The 18,025-nt window shown below is 38.0% G+C and overlaps 1 protein-coding gene across 1 annotated transcript in view; it reads left to right on the top strand.

The window, feature by feature from the left end:
- The first annotated feature begins 16,764 nt into the window (after positions 1-16,764).
- The window catches only part of IL15 (interleukin 15), a 70,543-nt gene continuing 69,282 nt past the window's right edge, over positions 16,765-18,025 (top strand). Inside the window, exon 1 of the mRNA XM_057727452.1 lies at positions 16,765-16,843. The gene's annotated coding sequence lies outside the window, so the exon portion shown is untranslated. The remainder of the gene's footprint in view (positions 16,844-18,025) is intronic.

Below are 18,025 nucleotides of genomic sequence, written 5' to 3' on the forward strand. Positions count from 1 at the left end.
AATACAATAAATTATCACATGTAGGTACTACATTAGAAAAACTACAGAGCACCAAATAAAATAGCAGATCTTTAGAAAAGCAGAGAGAAGAGATGAATTATGAACAAAGGAATGGCGACTAGATTAACATTTGACTTCTCATCAGGAATCAGAAGGCACTAGAATAACATCTTCAAAATGCTGGAAGTTTCTTTCAACCTAGAATCATACCCAGCAAAGATATCTTTCAAAGAAAGCCAAATTAAAGATATTTTCATGTAAGAAGTGCTCTACCAAAACAGATTCTCCGTGAAATAACCTCTGAAGGATAGACTTCAAGAAGAAGGGAAAAGACGCTAGAAAAAAGTTCTGAGATATATTAAAAAATGAGGCACGGAATAGAATAGAGAACTCAGAAGTAAGCCCAAACACATATGGGCACCTTATCTTTGACAAAGGAGGCATGAGTATACAATGGAAAAAAGACAGCCTCTTCAATAAGTGGTGCTGGGAAAATTGGACAGCAACATGGAAAAGAATGAAATTAGAACACTTCCTAACACCATACACAAAAATAAACTCCAAATGGATTAAAGACCTCCATGTAAGGACAGACACTATAAAACTCCTAGAGGAAAACATAGGCAGAACACTCTTTGACATACATCAAAGCAACATCCTTTTGGACCCACCTCCTAGAATCATGGAAATAAAATCAAGAATAAACGAATGGGACCTCATGAAACTTAAAAGCTTTTGCACAGCAAAAGAAACCATAAACAAGACTAAAAGGCAACCCTCAAAGTGGGAAAAAATAATTGCCTATGAAACAACGGACAAAGGATTAACCTCCAAAATATACAAGCAGCTCATGAAGCTTCATACCAAAAAAGCAAATAACCCAATCCACAAATGGGCAGAAGACCTAAATAGACATTTCTCCAAAGAAGACATACAGATGGCCAACAAACACATGAAAAGATGCTCAACATCACTACTCATCAGAGAAATGCAAGTCAAAGCCACAATGAGGTATCACCTCACACCAATCAGAATGGCCATCATCACAAAGTCTGGAAACAACAAATGTTGGAGAGGGTGTGGAGAAAAGGGAACTCCCCTGCACTGTTGGTGGGACTGTAAGTTGGTACAGCCACTATGGAAAACAATTTGGAGGTTCCTTAAAAAACTACAACTAGAACTACCATATGATCCAGTCATCCCACTCCTGGGCATATACCCAAAGAAAACCATAATCCCAAAAGAAACTTGTACCATCATGCTTATTGCAGCACTCTTTACAATAGCCAGGACATGGAAGCAACCTAAATGCCCATCAACAAATGAATGGATACAGAAGATGTGGCATATATATACAATGGAATATTACTCAGCTATAAAAAGGGATGAGATGGAGCTATATGTAATGAGGTGGATAGAACTACAATCTCTCATACATAGTGAAGTAAGTCAGAAAGAGAAAGACAAATATTGTATGCTAACTCACATATACGGAATCTAAAAATGGTACTGATGAACTCAGTGACAAGAACAAGGAAGCAGATACAGAGAAAGGACTGGAGAACTCGAGGTATGGGAGGGGGCAGGGGGTGAAGGGGAAACTGAGAAGAAGCGAGAGAGTAGTACAGACATATATATATACTACCAACTGTAAAATAGTCAGTGGGAAGTTGTTGTATAACAAAGGGAGTCCAACTCGAGGATGGAAGATGCCTTAGAGGACTGGGGCAGGGAGGGTGGGGGGGACTCGAGGGGGGGGTGTCAAGGAAGGGAGGGAATACGGGGATATGTGTATAAAAACAGTTGATTGAACCTGGTGTACCCCCAAAAAAATAAAAAAATAAAAAAATAAAAAAAAAAAAAAATTGAGGCACAAAGGGAGGTAATTGGAGAGGGTTTCCAGGAAGCTTCAACAGTCCGGGTAACATCCTATTTCATCATGTTGTTACTTACTCTAGGTTACATACGTTCTTTTATGTACCAAGTGTCTCACAGTGTTAAAAATTGATAAAAAAAAAAATCAGGTGGTCCCTCTAGGAAAAAAAATACAGTAGACTAAGAGAAAGAGAAACATATTATCTTGAAAATCCAGGGAAATCAAATCTCTGGAAAAACAATTTACGAGAGGAAGCAAAAGAAACTTTTAGACAACTGTTTGGCTTCTGCAAAAGGATTCAAGTAGTTGTCATTCCTAAGAAATATGAGTGTCAGGCGTATGTAAGGAACAAGCTGAGGAGATAACTGAATGCTCTGAGAAAATATGAAGCTGGGAATAAAAGGGAAGTGGACAGAAGGAGGGCAAGTACAGTAGCAATAACAGAACGGGCCTTGCTAAAACACTGCTGCAGAAAATTGCATCTGTGTTCTGAAGGAAAATCTCAAAGTTCTCTTAGGAGAAGGAATAAAATAAGGTGAAGGAGGCGATGAAAGGCCAATAAACATGAAAAACAGAACAAGGACACAACTGAAAAAGTATAGATGGTGCTGAGGAGGAAAGCAGACAGTAGGAACATTCACACCAGGCTTGTTGGGCACCTCCTGTCCTAGGCTCTGGGCTAACAGGCACATGTCAGATTCCTTCCTGGATGCTAACTTCTGCGCTTATCCTAATCTCCCCGATCACAGCAGAGGAGACTGGGCTTCACAGAAGCTGCATGCTAAAAATCACAGACTTGGAATTTGAACTCACATTTTTCTCATTCAAATATTTGAACCATTTATTTTTTCCAATAATACCAAGAAACTTAAAATTCAAGTTAACTTACTCTGAGAAAAGTCATTTTGTATTCATAACATAAAATATCAGTGAGACTAAAACAGTATTAAAACTTTATATTTGAAATAATATAGCACAGAAAAATTAAATATACATATATACAAATATATCCTATAGATCAAAGGAAAAAATGACTAAGGACACCAATATAATCTATGACTGTGGATGTATATCTCTAAAATCAAATCAACAACCATTGACTTCATCAGAATTGCAAAAGAATGAAAGCCACATGCATAGTTTAATCTTAGAATATATATAACGTTGTTTAAATGCCAGAGGAGAAAATGTATTGTAATGTATCATTGACATAAACCAAAGAAGTTCAATTACAAGGTAATCTCAGTTGTACCCTAAAGGCATTTAACAACCTTAAAATGTCTCTATAAAAAAATGACTCCTTAAATGAGATTGTACTTACGTCTTTTATAAAATAAAGAATATTTTTTCTAACCAACCAACAGCCTAATTACATTTAAGGTTTAAATACTAAAATCATTCCAATAAAACCAAGAAGCAAGGCACCCAGATCTATTTTAAGTCATTCTGGAATTGTAGCCAATTCAATAAGTATTAAGGGTTAAGAAATAATTTTGGAAAGCACACAGATTTATGATTCTATGAAGATGATAGGATTACCAATTGTAAAAAAAAAAACAAAGCACCTCTAATTCAACTAATTAGAATGTTTCATATTTCTTAATATTTGCATAGTGCAGGAAAATGGGTGCTGTCATAGGCCATGTGTGCTCATGGGGTTGAAAATTTCTGAAAAGAAAATTAGTAATTTAAATTAAGAGACTTGTGATTATTAACTACTAGAATTCTATCCTAAAAATAGCCAGATATGTAAAAATATGTATGTTTAAAGATGATTACTATGATGTTAACTATATAATATTGCAAAATTATAATATTTCTAATTGTTCAACTAAATAGTGTTTAATTAAAGTATGGCACTACATAATCATTAAAGTTGGATTTTGAAAGATGTCAAATGATATGGAATGTTAACATGTTAGGTGCAAAGGTATATATTATTTCTATACTCTGAAAAATATAATTTGAAAATAAAAGTTTAAAAGACCCTCTACATACAGTATGATCACTGCAAAGGAAAAGACTAATGCTACACTTAACATTTCTTAGCTTATTAAAAGCTAAGATTACTGGTGATTTTTATATCTTTCTCTATGTATTTCTGTATTCAGCTCAAATAGAAGATAGGATAGGGGTAGAGAGAGAAAAAGAGAGAGAGAGAGAGACATAGACAGAGATAGGGAAGGGAAGTGAGGGGAGGAGAAGGGAGGAGAGGAGAGAAAAATGAATCACTTCCCAGACTAGAGCTATATTTGATTACAATCATACCATCAAAAATGAATAAAGTGTGAATGAGGGAAAGTTGCTGGGTGGTGGCAGCAGAGAGAAGGGAGGACCTATTGGTGCTGTCGGTTCATGCACTCTCCAGGGAAAAGTGTCTTGATATAATAGCATGGTTATTCGATTGGGCTATTGAGAAGCAGGGCATGTGTATTATATGATCCAAAGATCCAAAGGCTATTAAACATTAAATTATATACCAAAAGCCAGGGCCATATTAAATTTGCTGAATTTAGTATGGTGAGGCTCCTGACAACCAAATAGCTGGCCTTTCCTAGGGACAGCCTGACCTCAACTTGTTGATGCCAGTGAAAACTTTATCATGTAAATTATCTGAAGTTAATTCTCACAGCACTTGGAAAGTATGATATGCTTGTCATCATTTCGTAAATGTGGAAACTGCAGATAAAAATGGACCTGTCCAGGATCATACAGAAATGGAATGGTGAATCTGATATTTGTACCCAGGTCTGTCTGTCTGTCTGTCTGTCTCTCTCTCTCATGCTCTCTCTCTCTGACGCGTGCTCTCTCTCCAAAATCCCATGTTCGCTAGTGTATACTTACAGCCTGGCACATGGTAGACACTTATCTGTGATCCTAAAACTAGCACCACAAGGTAGCGATTATTAAACAAACAAACAACACCCTGTGTCCTCTTCAGTCTGTCCCAGCTCTAAGACATTTATTTATCTGATTTTTTAGAGACTAATCATTGCAAAGCTGACACCGCCATTTAAGTGAGAAAACAATTTGAAAACAAACACATGCAATCCACAAACAAGTGTGCTCAAGTGCAAAGGAATTCTTTAATGTGAATTGACGTGAATATGGAAAGCTCCTTGAAGGGGAATTCTCTTGAGACAGCCTTTGAGAGAGGGTTTGGCTTAGTGTCAAATATTAACCAGGAAAGGAGCTAGAGAAGCACACCTGAAGTGACAGGAGTAGGAGGCAGCAAAACAATGTGTTCTTTAGGGTAAATGTAATTATACAAGATTATAAAGGGAGATGAAACTCAGTAGATCAGCTAATGGCAGGCTTTTTAAAATAATGGCCTAAGGAATTAGTATCTGATTTTATAGGCAATTACCTTAAGGTTCAGCTCTGATTGCTGTCCTGTATGTAAAATTGGTGTTCGATCTTTTCTTTTTCTTTGCATGTCAAAATACCACTTTTCATCTACTTCTCTCTATGTTAATTCAACAAGCTACCCCACAAAAATCCATGTTTTATTGCTCATTTTGAGACTTTTTCATTGAAACTTTAGGTGCAGGTGACTTTTTTCCTCCACATATTAAAGACAATTGAATTCAGACTACAGAAAATTCAGACGGCTCAGTGACAAAGCTGAAAACTCCATAGGTTTCCACAAAAAATGTTCATTTCACAATTACTTTGAAGTAGTTCACAAGGTCATTTTAATTGGCTAGGTTCCCCCCACCCCCTTCCCCGTGGTTGCTTTAGATTCAGTTTCCAAGTAAGTATATGTAAACTGTATGTATTTTATTGAAACATAAGTGCAATTAAGGAAATGGCACTTTATGTATTTCTCCAGCTATATGTCCTTTGGCATATTACTTAATCTCTTTGAACCCCAGTTTTACTATATGTAAATTGGAGATAATAATCCCTATCTTGTTGAGTTTAGTTTTAGGATTAAGAATGATGCATATTAAGCTGCTATATTACCTACAATAGGGTAGGTGGTAAGTAATACAGCAACTGTTAAACATTTATGGGCCAATACTCAACTAGCTTGCAATGTGTTAGAGAAGGTGAGGCTTTGCTGATAGAGATGGGTTCAACTATTGGATTCACCACTTAATTTCTGTGTGATCCCAGATAACCTTATCTCGGATTTTCAGTTTCTAAATGAATAAAGTGCCCATTTTGACCAGACAGACTTAAAACCAGGCTCACATTAGAGGACTTAACAATTTAATATTTTCCACATTATATCATGCTGACATCACAACAATATCTAATTTCAGTGAATGTAAATATGTGAGATAAATTTGTATGACTAATGGTACTTGCTTAACTTTAAGCTTTTAATTCCAGGCTTCCTTTTCTCTCATTTTTTGAGTGCATAAGAATTAGCACACGTCTGGCATGAAAACTGCCACTAAACAATCATAGGTAAAAGAAGCTAGTCAATTAAAATGACATTGTGATGTTACTTCAAAGTAATTGTAATAGAAAACTTGAACAGATAGGGTTATCTGCAAGCCACTATTTGCAGTTATATTAATCTGCAAAAATCAGCCACAACACATTGTAAACTTCTCAATGGTAGCAATTATGTCATATATTTTCCCTTTGGAAAGGAGGAACTATACCTTATACTACTTCTGTATAATCTGTGGCATGTAGTAGATTTTGAGTGTAGAGTTGGCAGTAAACAAATGCTAGTGAAAGAATGATTTGATAACATTATTTTTAGGTCTGTCAAAGCCGAATTTGAATCCTCAGATCTTAGATTTCCCAAACTAAGCCTTGGTATACATGGAAACAAATGTAGATTTTAAAGGGAAAATTTGTATAAGTGGGGTGAGACAAGCAAATGAAGTAGCAAAACTTCTAACACAATTTAATACCATAATTATTTATTCATGTAGAGATGAAAGTACCTTCAAATACCATGTGTAACTATTTCCAATACTTCTATTTGCACTGTGTTTGAGCATAAAAGTCGATTTTGCAAACATAAGATTTTCCTTTTCCTGCACCTCATTTCTTATTCATGTTCCAAAAAGAACAAAAGCACTAACCCTCCCTTTTTGAAAGCCATTTTTCAAGGAAATGCCCATTCAGTGTTTTTGTGAGTTTCTGCAATCAATAGTAAACTTTGACATACTTACTTGGAATACAGCACATTTTCTGTGTACTATATTGGACAGGAATCCAAATACGTACTATGTTACACCTACCTAAATTTTACTTTGCTGTTTCAACTCCATGAGAGGGTTTACTTCTGTGATATGTTTGATTAATACAGTGTTTATTGACAGTTCTTACGCTGGATGATGGCCAGTTTTTAATGAGTGCTTACTGGGGATATTTTGGAATGTAATCATTATTGTCTCTTTTAATTTAAGATCTATAGGTGAGGAATTTTAGTGATAGCCTTATCACTTCTTAAGGCATGTAGGGGAGGAAAAATAATTTTCCCTCTACCCTTCTAGGTTCTTGGCTGAGACCCACCTGTAATAAAAGACAGATAAACAGGAAAAAACAAACAGAAATTTAAAAATATGTATACCTCCTGTATACATGGGAGATGCCCAAGAAAACTGAGTAACTCTCTGAAATTGCCGAGCCATCACCTTAAATATCATTTTCAGCTACAGACAAAAGAATGATGTGCTGGGTGCTGTGCTGGGAGGCCATTTATGGGTGGTTACCCATACCCAGGAAAAGCACAATAAACAAGGGTATGATGGTTATACAAATTTAAGTCCCTGCTTTCTCCAATGATAATAGTTTCTGGAGAATTGGTCCTCCTCCACTTTTTGGTAGAGAGAGGGAGACAGCCTTAAAACTGAGTTTCCCTTATAAACATATATTTCTCTTATAAAAGGATAACTACTTGGTTTTCAGAGCTTTCTCTGTGCCTGTTGTTTTTACATATAACTAGTCCCAGATAATCCTTATGCCAAAGAGCCATTTGTGGGGGTGGCAAATTTCAATTCCCTTCAGATATCTGTTTTGAGCTCTGCCATTACTTGCATATATCACAAGGTATAAATCACCTAGTTTCTCTCTGCCCAAGTTTGTTTTTGTTGTTGTTGGTTTTTTTTTTTTTAAGAACTTTTATTGAGATACAGTTGACATACAATAAACTGCATAATTTAAATTTGATTTTTTTTTCCTTACTAGTAATGTGTATATGGCAATCCCAATCTCCCAATTCATCCCACCCCAACCCTCCCTGAATTACCCACTTGGTGTCCATATGTTTGTTCTCTACATCTGTGTCTGTATTTCCACCTTGCAAACTGGTTGATTTGTACCATTTTTCCATAGTCCGCATATAGGTGTTAATATACGATATTTATTTTTCTCTTTCTGACTCACTTCACACTGTAAGACAGTCTCTAGGTCCATCCAGGTCTCTACAAATGTCCCAGTTTCATTGCTTTTTATAGCTGAGTAATAGTCCATTGTATGTATGTACCACAACTGTTTTATCCATTCATCTGTTGATGGACATTTAGGTTGCTTCCATGTCGTGGCTATTGTAAATAGTGCTGCAATGAACACTGGAGTGCGTGTGTCTTTTTGAATTATGGTGTTCTCTGGGAATATGCCCAGGAGTGGGATTGCTGGGTCATATAGTAACTCTATTTTTAGTTTTGCAAGGAACCTCCATGCTGTTCTCCATAGTGGCTGTATCAATTTACATTCCCACCAACAGTGCAAGAGGGTTCCCTTTTCTCCACACCCTCTCCAGCATGTACCGTTTGTAGATTTTCTGATGATGCCCTTTCTAACTGGTGTGAAGTGATACCTCATTGTAGTTTTGATTTGCATTTCTCTAATAATTAGTGATATTGAGCAGCTTTTCATGTGCCTATTGGCCATCTGTATGTCTTCTTTGGAGAAAGGCCTATTTAGGTCTTCTGCCCATTTTTGGATTAGGTTGTTTGTTTTTTTGATACTGAGCTGGATGAACTGTTTATATATTTTGGAGATTAATCCTTTGTTGATTTGTTTGCAAATATTTTCTCCCATTCTGAGGGTTGTCTTTTTGTCTTGCTTATAGTTTCCTTTGCTGTGCAGAAACTTTGAAGTTTCATTAGGTCCCACTTATTTATTTTTGTTTTTATTTCCATTACTCTAGGGGGTGGATCAAAAAATACCTTGCTGTGACCAAGTTTGTTTTGTTGTGTTTTGGGTTTTGGTTTTTTAGTTGCACCACACAGTTCATAGGATCTTAGTTCCCTGGCCAGGGATCAAACCCAGGCCCCCAGCAGTGAAAGCATGGCATTCTAACCACTGGACCACCAGGGAATTCCCTTTGTAAGATTTTGTATGACTAAAGGCTCTCCTGGCAATAATGTTTTTTAGCCTCCTTTAACCAGAGTGATTAAGACTTAAGTTTACATTTCAGATTCTCCAGTCATATTTTATATGAGGACTTTTAAATTTTAATAAAAAGCAAATCAAGTTGTAAAGGACTATTAGTAGGTGAATAGTTAATTAAGTTGTACCATTATTACAAAACATCATTTTAAAAGAATAGTTATTGCCATAGAGGAATGTTTATAACTCCCATACATTAAAATCATCATACTAAAATGTAAGTGAGGGACTTCCCTGGTGACTCAGGGGTTAAGAATCCACCTGCCAATGCAAGGGACACAGGCTCAAGCCCTGGGCCAGGAAGATCCCACATACGTAGGAGCAACTAAGCCTGTAAGCCACAACTACTGAGCCCATGTGCCACAACTACTGAAGCCTGCACACCTAGAGCCAGTGCTGTGCAACAAGAGAAGCCACTGTAATAAGGAGCCTGTGCACTACAAAGAAGAGTAGCCCTTGCTTGCTGCAACCAGAGAAAGCCCTTGTGCAGCAACAAAGACCCAATGTAGCCAATAAATAAATAAATAAAATTTAAAAAATAAAATAAATTTTAAAAAATTAAAAAAGTAAAATGTAAGTGAATAAAACACAGAGCATATTCTGTGGCAAAAAATAATTATTTGGCTGTTACAGCTCCTCTCCTTCAGTTAGCATTGATAATGGGATTTATTCCAGAAGAAAGTAATGTGTCTTCAATAGCACTTTGTCAGTGCTTTCTCTGGAATACAGTTCTGTTAAAGATTAACTGGTATTCTACTGCAAAACGGTTCTTTAACCAAAAAAATTGAGAAATAAGCCAAACAATATTAAACAGGATATTTTATTGTAGGATTCTCTAGAACTTTTAGTATGTTGGTAGTCATTTTGGACCTTAAAGACAGGAAAACAGTTTATAACTTGATGAAATCCAATTATTTCACTTTTTTTTCTTTCATAGTTAGTACTTTTTCTGTGCGAAGAAATCTACCTACCTCAAGATTACAAAGCATTTTCTCCTATGTTTCCTTATGGAAGGTTTGTACTTTTAACTTTCACACTTTGGTCTATGAACCATTTGTGTTAATTTTTATGAATGATGTTTGTTAGGGAAGTAAAAATATTCTTTCTCTACTAAAAAGCCCAGTTTTTTGTATATCATTGGTCCAAAAGATTATCCTTTCACTCTCTTACCTTGACATAATGGTCAAAACCAATTGGCCATATATATGTAAACTTTTTCTGGGCTCTTTATTCTGTTCCTTTGATTTGTCTGTCTTTATGCCATTACCACATTGCTTTGGTCTTTATAACTTGATAGTAAGTCTTGCTATCTGGTAGTATAGATCCTCCAACACTGTTCTTTTTCAAAAGTGTTCTGCCTCTTCTAGGTCCTCTGTATTTGCATATCAATGTTAGAATCTGTTCATCAAGTTGTATAAGAAAGCCTGCTGGGATTGCATTGAATCTAGAGAATTGACACCTTAACAACTTTGTGTCTTCCAATTAATGAATATGGTATTTATCCCAATATTTAGGTGAAGGGTTGCCTTTCCTGTAAAGGGCAAGGCAGTATTTTTTTTTTTTTTGGTAGTAAGTATTTTAAAGTTTACTAGATTAGAAGTTCTGTGTTGCAACTTCTCAACTGCAAAAGCAGCCTCAGCCACATGTGAACAAATGGGTGTGGTTGTATTTTAAAAACAAAAATAGGCCAAAAGCTGCAGGCCTGTTTGCCAACCCCTGGTTTAGTTCATCTTCAGTTTCTCTCAGCAGTATTTTGTAGTTTTCAGAGTACATGTTATCAACTTTATGCTTAAGTATTATTATATGTTGGCTACTTCTGTAAATCATATTTTGTGAAAAAAATTAATTTCCACATATTCATTGCTATATACAAAAATATAATTTTATATATTTACCTTGTATCTTGTGACCCTGCTATAAATTCACTTATAGGTACAGGAATTTTTTTGATAGTTTCCACAAGAAACCACTGATGGCAAATAAGACAGTTTACATATTTCTTTCCAGTTTTTATGAGTTTTTTCTTTTTCTTATCTTATTGCACTGCCTAGCATCTCCAGTACCAGTTGAGCAGAGCAGACATCTTTGCTTACAGCTGATTTTAGGGGAAAGGCATTCATCTTTCACTGTAAAGTAAGATATTAGCTGTGGAATTTTTAGATGCCCTTTATCAGTTTGAGGGAGTCTCCTCCTATTTCTAGTTTTCTGAGAGGCTTTATCATGACACAATGTTGAATTTTGGCAAATATTTTTTCTTCTTAATTCAATTAGTATGGAGAATTATATTGATTGGCTTTCAAATGCTAAATCAGTTTTGCATTACATAGACAATATTGTTTGTTCCTGATGTATTATCCTTTTCACACATGGGATTAGATTTGCTAATATTTTGTTAAGAATGTTTGTGCTATGTTCAAAAGAGATATTACTCTGTAGATTTCTTTTCATGTAATATCTTTGTTTGGTTTTGGCAGGATACTCCTGGCTTTATAAAATAAGTAGAGAAGTGTTTCTTCTTCCTATATTTTCTTAAAGAGTTTGTGTAAGATTGGCATTAAAAAAAAATTGTTTAATAGAATTTTCCAATGAAGCCACATTCTTACCCTCTGCCCTTTTCTTTTGTCCTTCTCATTTCATCAAGGTAATTTCCCATACAATTACCATAATAACAAAACCAATGATATTTTAATCAATGATTATGAGCCTTCTATTGGTATAGTTGATATATGTCAGAGTGCTTCTGAAAATTGATTTTGATAAAGATTTTGAAGAAAGTTTAGTTAAAAACTCAATGAAAAGTGACTGTAGGATTAAATATAAATAAACCACAGAATTAAGATACATAAGTTATCAAATTATTTCATGGTACTTTCAAAGAGCTATTATATGCATACATACACGTGTGCAATACGTATACATATGTATATATGTGTTTATATACATATATACATATATCTGTAATCAAGATTTTTATTCTAGCAAGAATTTAAAACTATGAAATGACAGGTGAAATTATTTTTGACTAAAAATAAACTCAAATAAACTCAAATATTTATGAAGGGCTTACTTGTCAGCCATAGGGCCAAAATCAAAATCAATGTCAATTTAACTTGCCAATGTAGATATATTATTGGTGTCAACTTCGGTTCACACCCTTTTGTTAAAGTTATTACATGTTGTAAAAAGTGCATGAATTTAAATTAGAGGACTAACTCAAGAAATGTGTATCTTCCATATGTCAACAAGCATATGTGATAAAAATAAAAAGTGTCTTTTTACAATGTCATTGAAATAAATGCCAACAAGATCCATTCATACTGTATACATTTATAATACACTCTCATTATAAATCTAAGTAAGGTAATTAGTGTTTTTTTGAATTAGACTATGATTAATAAGATCAGCCATAAAAGACTGTTCAAAATAGTATTATTAGCACATTAAATTTTCTCTTGGTAATAAACCAAGAGATAATTTAAACCCCTTTTCCCCCTTACTAAGTACCAAAACATTTAAGACACCATATACTTTTAAACATATTAAGAATTATATTACTATTTATTTTAAATTCACCTACAGCTTGAAACTAGGTGTCCCTTCTCCTCCTTTGCCATGGGTACACTTTGACTCCGTAGTCAAACAAAATCACCATCTTTAATAGGCATCAGCCAGAAGGTGTCAGCTACTAGTTCTGCTGTTTCTGACCTGCAGCAACGCTCTGTCAGCCTGTTGTCAGTGATTTTATTCAAGTAACCTATGTTCATAACAGGGATGCAATGCTCATGGAAGTTTCATTACAGAAATACAATGAGAGCAGGAAGCAGAAACTCAAGGGAATTCGTGAGTTTCCTTCCTGGTCATGGCTAAAATTACTCCAGAGGAAACAAAATATGACTGAAAGATACTGCCTGAGAGTCAAAGCCTTCTTTTCTCTGGAATTCTTTGTTTTAGAAGCTGTAGAGGGCGGTTGTCAATTTAGAGGTGGCAGAGGGTAGGGGTGTGGACTCAGGCTAGACCACCTGAGGTCAGATTCTTGTGGGGCTCCACTAAATTGCATGTCAATTGCAGGCACGTTGTGAAATTTCTTTGGGCGATGGTTTTTCCCTCAGTAAAGTGGACATAATAGTTGTTCATATTTCATAGCATTGCTGTGAGGATTTAATGAGTTAATATTTGTCTTAGTAGGCATTTGGGCACACACCGTAGGAACTACGGAAGTAGTAGCTAGTATTGCTGCACCTTTGAGAAAGCAGTAACTTAAGAAGCTTTTGAAAACTTAAGTAATCTCGAAGAGGAAGAGTATTCCTCTATTGTCAGGACCACCAATAAGTCAGAGGTGGGGAGCAACCTTTATGTAAGCCTTCAAGCAAAATGACAGCTTGGGTCCTGGGCTATGTTTTTCAGACCAGAAGATCAACTTGCTCCTAACCTGTGATTTGTTCTTTAGAAGAACCATAAATAAGGTCACAGTCATAGACTTTGAACACTAAGTCAGATGAGTTAACTTTCAATTACTTCCACGTAGTCTCCAAAGCTACAGAAAACATATATTAGTCATTTATTTTAAAGACAGCTAGCCAATTGGCTAACATTGCCTTTGGAAGGAAAAATCAGATATTAAAAATGTATTCAACTATGATTTTATTGTTAATTTTTTTTAGTTCAAAGAAAGATTATTATGGCCACTTCTGTGAAGTTTAGTTAATTTTTACTTCTTTCCACATGGTAATTTTATTACCTTTAGGCAGTTTCAAATTATTTCATCAATTTATACAGTGGAATTTACTTGTTTATTGGCGTGAGCAATTTTCAATATCTTGCCAAACAACCTGTGGCAACTGAAAATACAAGCTGCATACATTAGATTTCTCTGTTTGAAGCAGTGCAACAAAAACATTATGCTGAAAACCCAACCTCACTGAATTGCTAGCATTTATATAACTAACTCAAAAATACTTTTTTTCTGTAATTAAGAAAACAAATTTGACCTACATACTCAGGAGGCAAGTAGTTGAGCCAAGTCTCTCTTATGGCCATCATCAATTTCAGTTTCACTTTCTTGTCATTCATGTTATTTTATCTATTCACTCTAAGTGCTTTATATATCACTCAGTCCATCTTGTTCCAGAACTTACATATAATAGAAGCTTGATCAATATCTGTAGACCAATTTTATTATTCTTGTCTTCAGATTGTACTTCAAAGCTCGATTCTCTGAAGAAAATTCCCTTCAGTTTTGTAGAGTTGTGAAAATTTCTCCAGTAGCTCACAAAATTCATGGTGGTCATGTGTTAAAAGTGTGCTGTCAGACACTGATGTCTCTCAGCCGCAGGCTAGTGAGCCTCAGCTAAGAGTAGCTTTATTTCAGCGCTCTTAGGCAGCCCAAGTGCAGTAGAATCTGGGATGTGATGATGTAACCATGTGACCTCTGGCAGCAGTGATACTGCCTCTGCTAGTTGGTGCTGAGTGAGGCAAATGAGGGGACTTACTATCTGAACAACTACTTCAGCCACCAGCTGCAGAGCCCACAGCACCTGTAAGGGGGCTGAAGGAGGTATGGGAGTTCATCTTGCAGGAGCCAAGAAGGACTGGAGCAGTTCAAGCTGAGGTGCAGACGCCGATCCACTTCTCCATCATTAATTTCGATAGTCACATATACACATACTTTACCACTGGGGCTGCTATATCTATTGCAACAGAATCCTATCCAGCTGCAATCCCGAATCTCACGATGCATCCTCTCTGGCAAATCAGAGCTTCAGCGTATTGCTGTGACAATAAGTCCGATTGGATTTGAAATCATTGGCATTAGCACACAAAAAATTCAACATTACATTGTCTTGGACAGAAAAGAATGCTTCATTTCTTTAAATATAATTTCCAACCATGGTAAAATTTTGAACAGCTGTAAAAAAGTTTTTACATTTTCATCTCACTTATTTTGTTGACAGTGACTATCCAGAGCTAAACTTTTTCATAAAAAGTTGAAATGATTTTATATGGAAGTTTATGTACATTTAATATTTATATCACTTCTAATATTTTTAATTTTTATTTTTAACATGTATGTAATGCAAAGAGAAGTTAGTTAAATGTTTTACCAAGCTCCAGGGAGTCTAATCATTTTTTCTGTGACATGACTCCGAAAAATGTGGGGAAGCACCCTTCAGCTTGGGATTTTCAGTGATTAACAAGCGCGCGAGGTCCTCCAAAGTGCTTCCAAGAACTGAAACCTTTTCTGCAGGCTCTGAAGCACGAGGATCACTTAGCCTCCAAGAACTCAGTTCCTTCTTTCAACTATAAAATCCTACAATAACATTTCGCGTGGTCTCCTTGTAATGTTTTACACCGGACTATGCACTAGACTGAGAAAATGATCCACAGGCAGGCTCATTCCTTCAAGTTCATTCACCCTCCGTGCCCACTACCTTGGACAAAACAGTCGCCCAGGTGTGTTCCTCCCACGTTTTCTCCAGTAGGAATTCAGAGCCGTCCTTCTTCTAGCCTGCAGGGCGGGTCAAAGTCTGGAGTTGCCGCCGGTCCCGATGCAACACATTTTCCCCTTTCCACTGCACGGCTTGGACACGCGCCGCGCCCGGTCTCAGCTCGGGCAGCCTCGCGTGCCACGCGGGGCGCTGTGGATGCCGCAGGTGGACGACTCCTCGCGCCTTCCCTGCAGGTGCCCCGGGAGGGCTAGGCCAAGTCCGGGGCCAGCGTCCCTGCGAGGCACGGCCGGCTCTCGTAGACCTCCTCCCTCTGGCCCTCCAGGTTCTGAGCCGCCGGGCTTGGCAGCAGCGGCCACCTCCCGGGGTGGGGGAGCCAAGACACCTGGGGCAGTCGGCCCAGAGCTGCTGCCACCCGCCCCTCCCCCGGCCTCCGCTAGGGATGTTTATCTTCGCCTCTCCTCCTTGCTCTTTTCTCTTTCACTTTTCTTTTCGTTGGGGGTTGGGACGCCCTGGGTTCCAGGCGTTCAGGGCAACCCCAGCTAATTCGTTCTCGGCTGCAGAAGCCCGACGCCCGGGAAGGGAGCCGGGTGACGGCGCCGGCCCCGCTGCGCTGCCCGCCGCCCCCGACCCTGCAGCCCGGACTCGATGGAGGTACAGAGCTTGGCTTCTCCGCTTTAGGAAGGGAGGTCCTGGTGGCTGAAAGGGCGAGGGAATTTTCCCCGAAAGCCTTCGGCTCGGACCCCTCCCAGCTCTGGCCCGACCCACCCGTCTCCCCCGCGGCTGGCTGCCGGCTGGGCCGCCCCGCCCTCTTCTGGGGAACCCTTGACCGCGACTTCGGTTTTCGGTGGTGCTACGCGCAGAGGTTTTTCTCCTTCTGAGCCTTTATTCCTGTCGCGGGCTCTCCTCGGCATCCTCCGCTTCCAGCCGAGCACAGATTGCTCGTCCACTTGCGGGTCTCCCGGCGGCGCCGCCGTGCGCTCCGCTCTTGCCGCGTCGCCGGGCTCCGTGCGCTCCAGCTACTCCGCGCCTGCAGGCGGAGAGCGGGGGACGCGCGCCTGGCTGCCCCCGCCGAGCTGTGGGGTTCGGGGAAAGCGAGGTCCCTCCCGCAGCACAGAGCGTTGCGTTCTGCACCTCATCGAGCTCAGAAAGTTCAAGAAAGGTACTGCAGCTCCCGCTTCTTCCCTGCCCTCTCCCAAACTCCCCGCCGGCTGGTGCCAACTCGTGTGTGAGTGGCATGTCTCTCTTTGTCAAATGACCCTCCTCATCTTTGATCAGGACACCTATCTTCCTTGGGAGAGCAGTGTACAGGAATGGTTACCGTTTGGCAATGAGGCCTGGGTTTATATTATTTCTAGAAATAATTTATATTATAATATATATTAAATGTATATTATTTCCAAAATCAGTGCTGGAAACTTGGAAGAAATGCAGGAGACTTGCATTGCAGTGAAATCCTTATTCAAAGTGGCTTTAATTGAAAATCCACTTAATTTTGTGAAGTGTTATTGTGACTGTATGTTGCACGCATATACGATATATTTGAATTTAGCTTCTAATATGTTGAATTTAACTTAAACTTCTATGCATTTAAAATTTTGTTAACTTCGAAGTATGTAAGGCAAGGTTAATTCATAAATGATGCTAATAGATTCTTAAATAGGGTGAGTCAGAAGCTTAGAAACTGGAAGTAAAGTGGTTATCACTAGCTACTTCCATTATGTTTTTAAAAGCTACTGTCTAATGTTATGACACTAGTAATAGCATCTCCTTGTAATTGATAGGCATTCTCATCTTGTCAGTATGCTTAGAGGCTTCCTTGACTTGACTGAATAAAAAGATCAGATCTAGGTGGTTGCAGCATGCTGCTGTGCAGAGGGGAACTGTTCTATGGAAAGCATCAAAGTACAATGTTCAGTACACTTCCTCTCATTTTTATCAAAACACTGTGTGGTGGGCATGATAGGCAGAGGGAGGAGATACAAAGGGAAGAACATAAGGATATAGAAAGGAGAGGACTGAAGACAAAGCAATAGCCGTTTTAGATTTATAAAGTGGTGAAAAATGTAAAGCTGTGCTTAAAGTTAAGAAGTTTAGAAAATTCTGAAGGTTTGTTCTGGTTGTGTTTTAATGGCACATCCTTGTATTTCTTCCTCTGTTTTCTCCTGTCAGAGCTCTGATCATTCTCAGAATGGCCTTTCCAGCAGAATCATCTGCTCTATGATGGAGTGACAGAGGGGTTAGGTTGGTCACTGGACTTCTCATAGGCAGAGCGCTCCCGTACTTTTGGATTCACTATTCTCTGCTGATTTGGAGTGGGAGCTCCGGAACCTGATTTGAAGCT

This window comes from Hippopotamus amphibius, chromosome 3 (assembly GCF_030028045.1).
Source record: "Hippopotamus amphibius kiboko isolate mHipAmp2 chromosome 3, mHipAmp2.hap2, whole genome shotgun sequence".
Taxonomy (NCBI): domain Eukaryota; kingdom Metazoa; phylum Chordata; class Mammalia; order Artiodactyla; family Hippopotamidae; genus Hippopotamus; species Hippopotamus amphibius.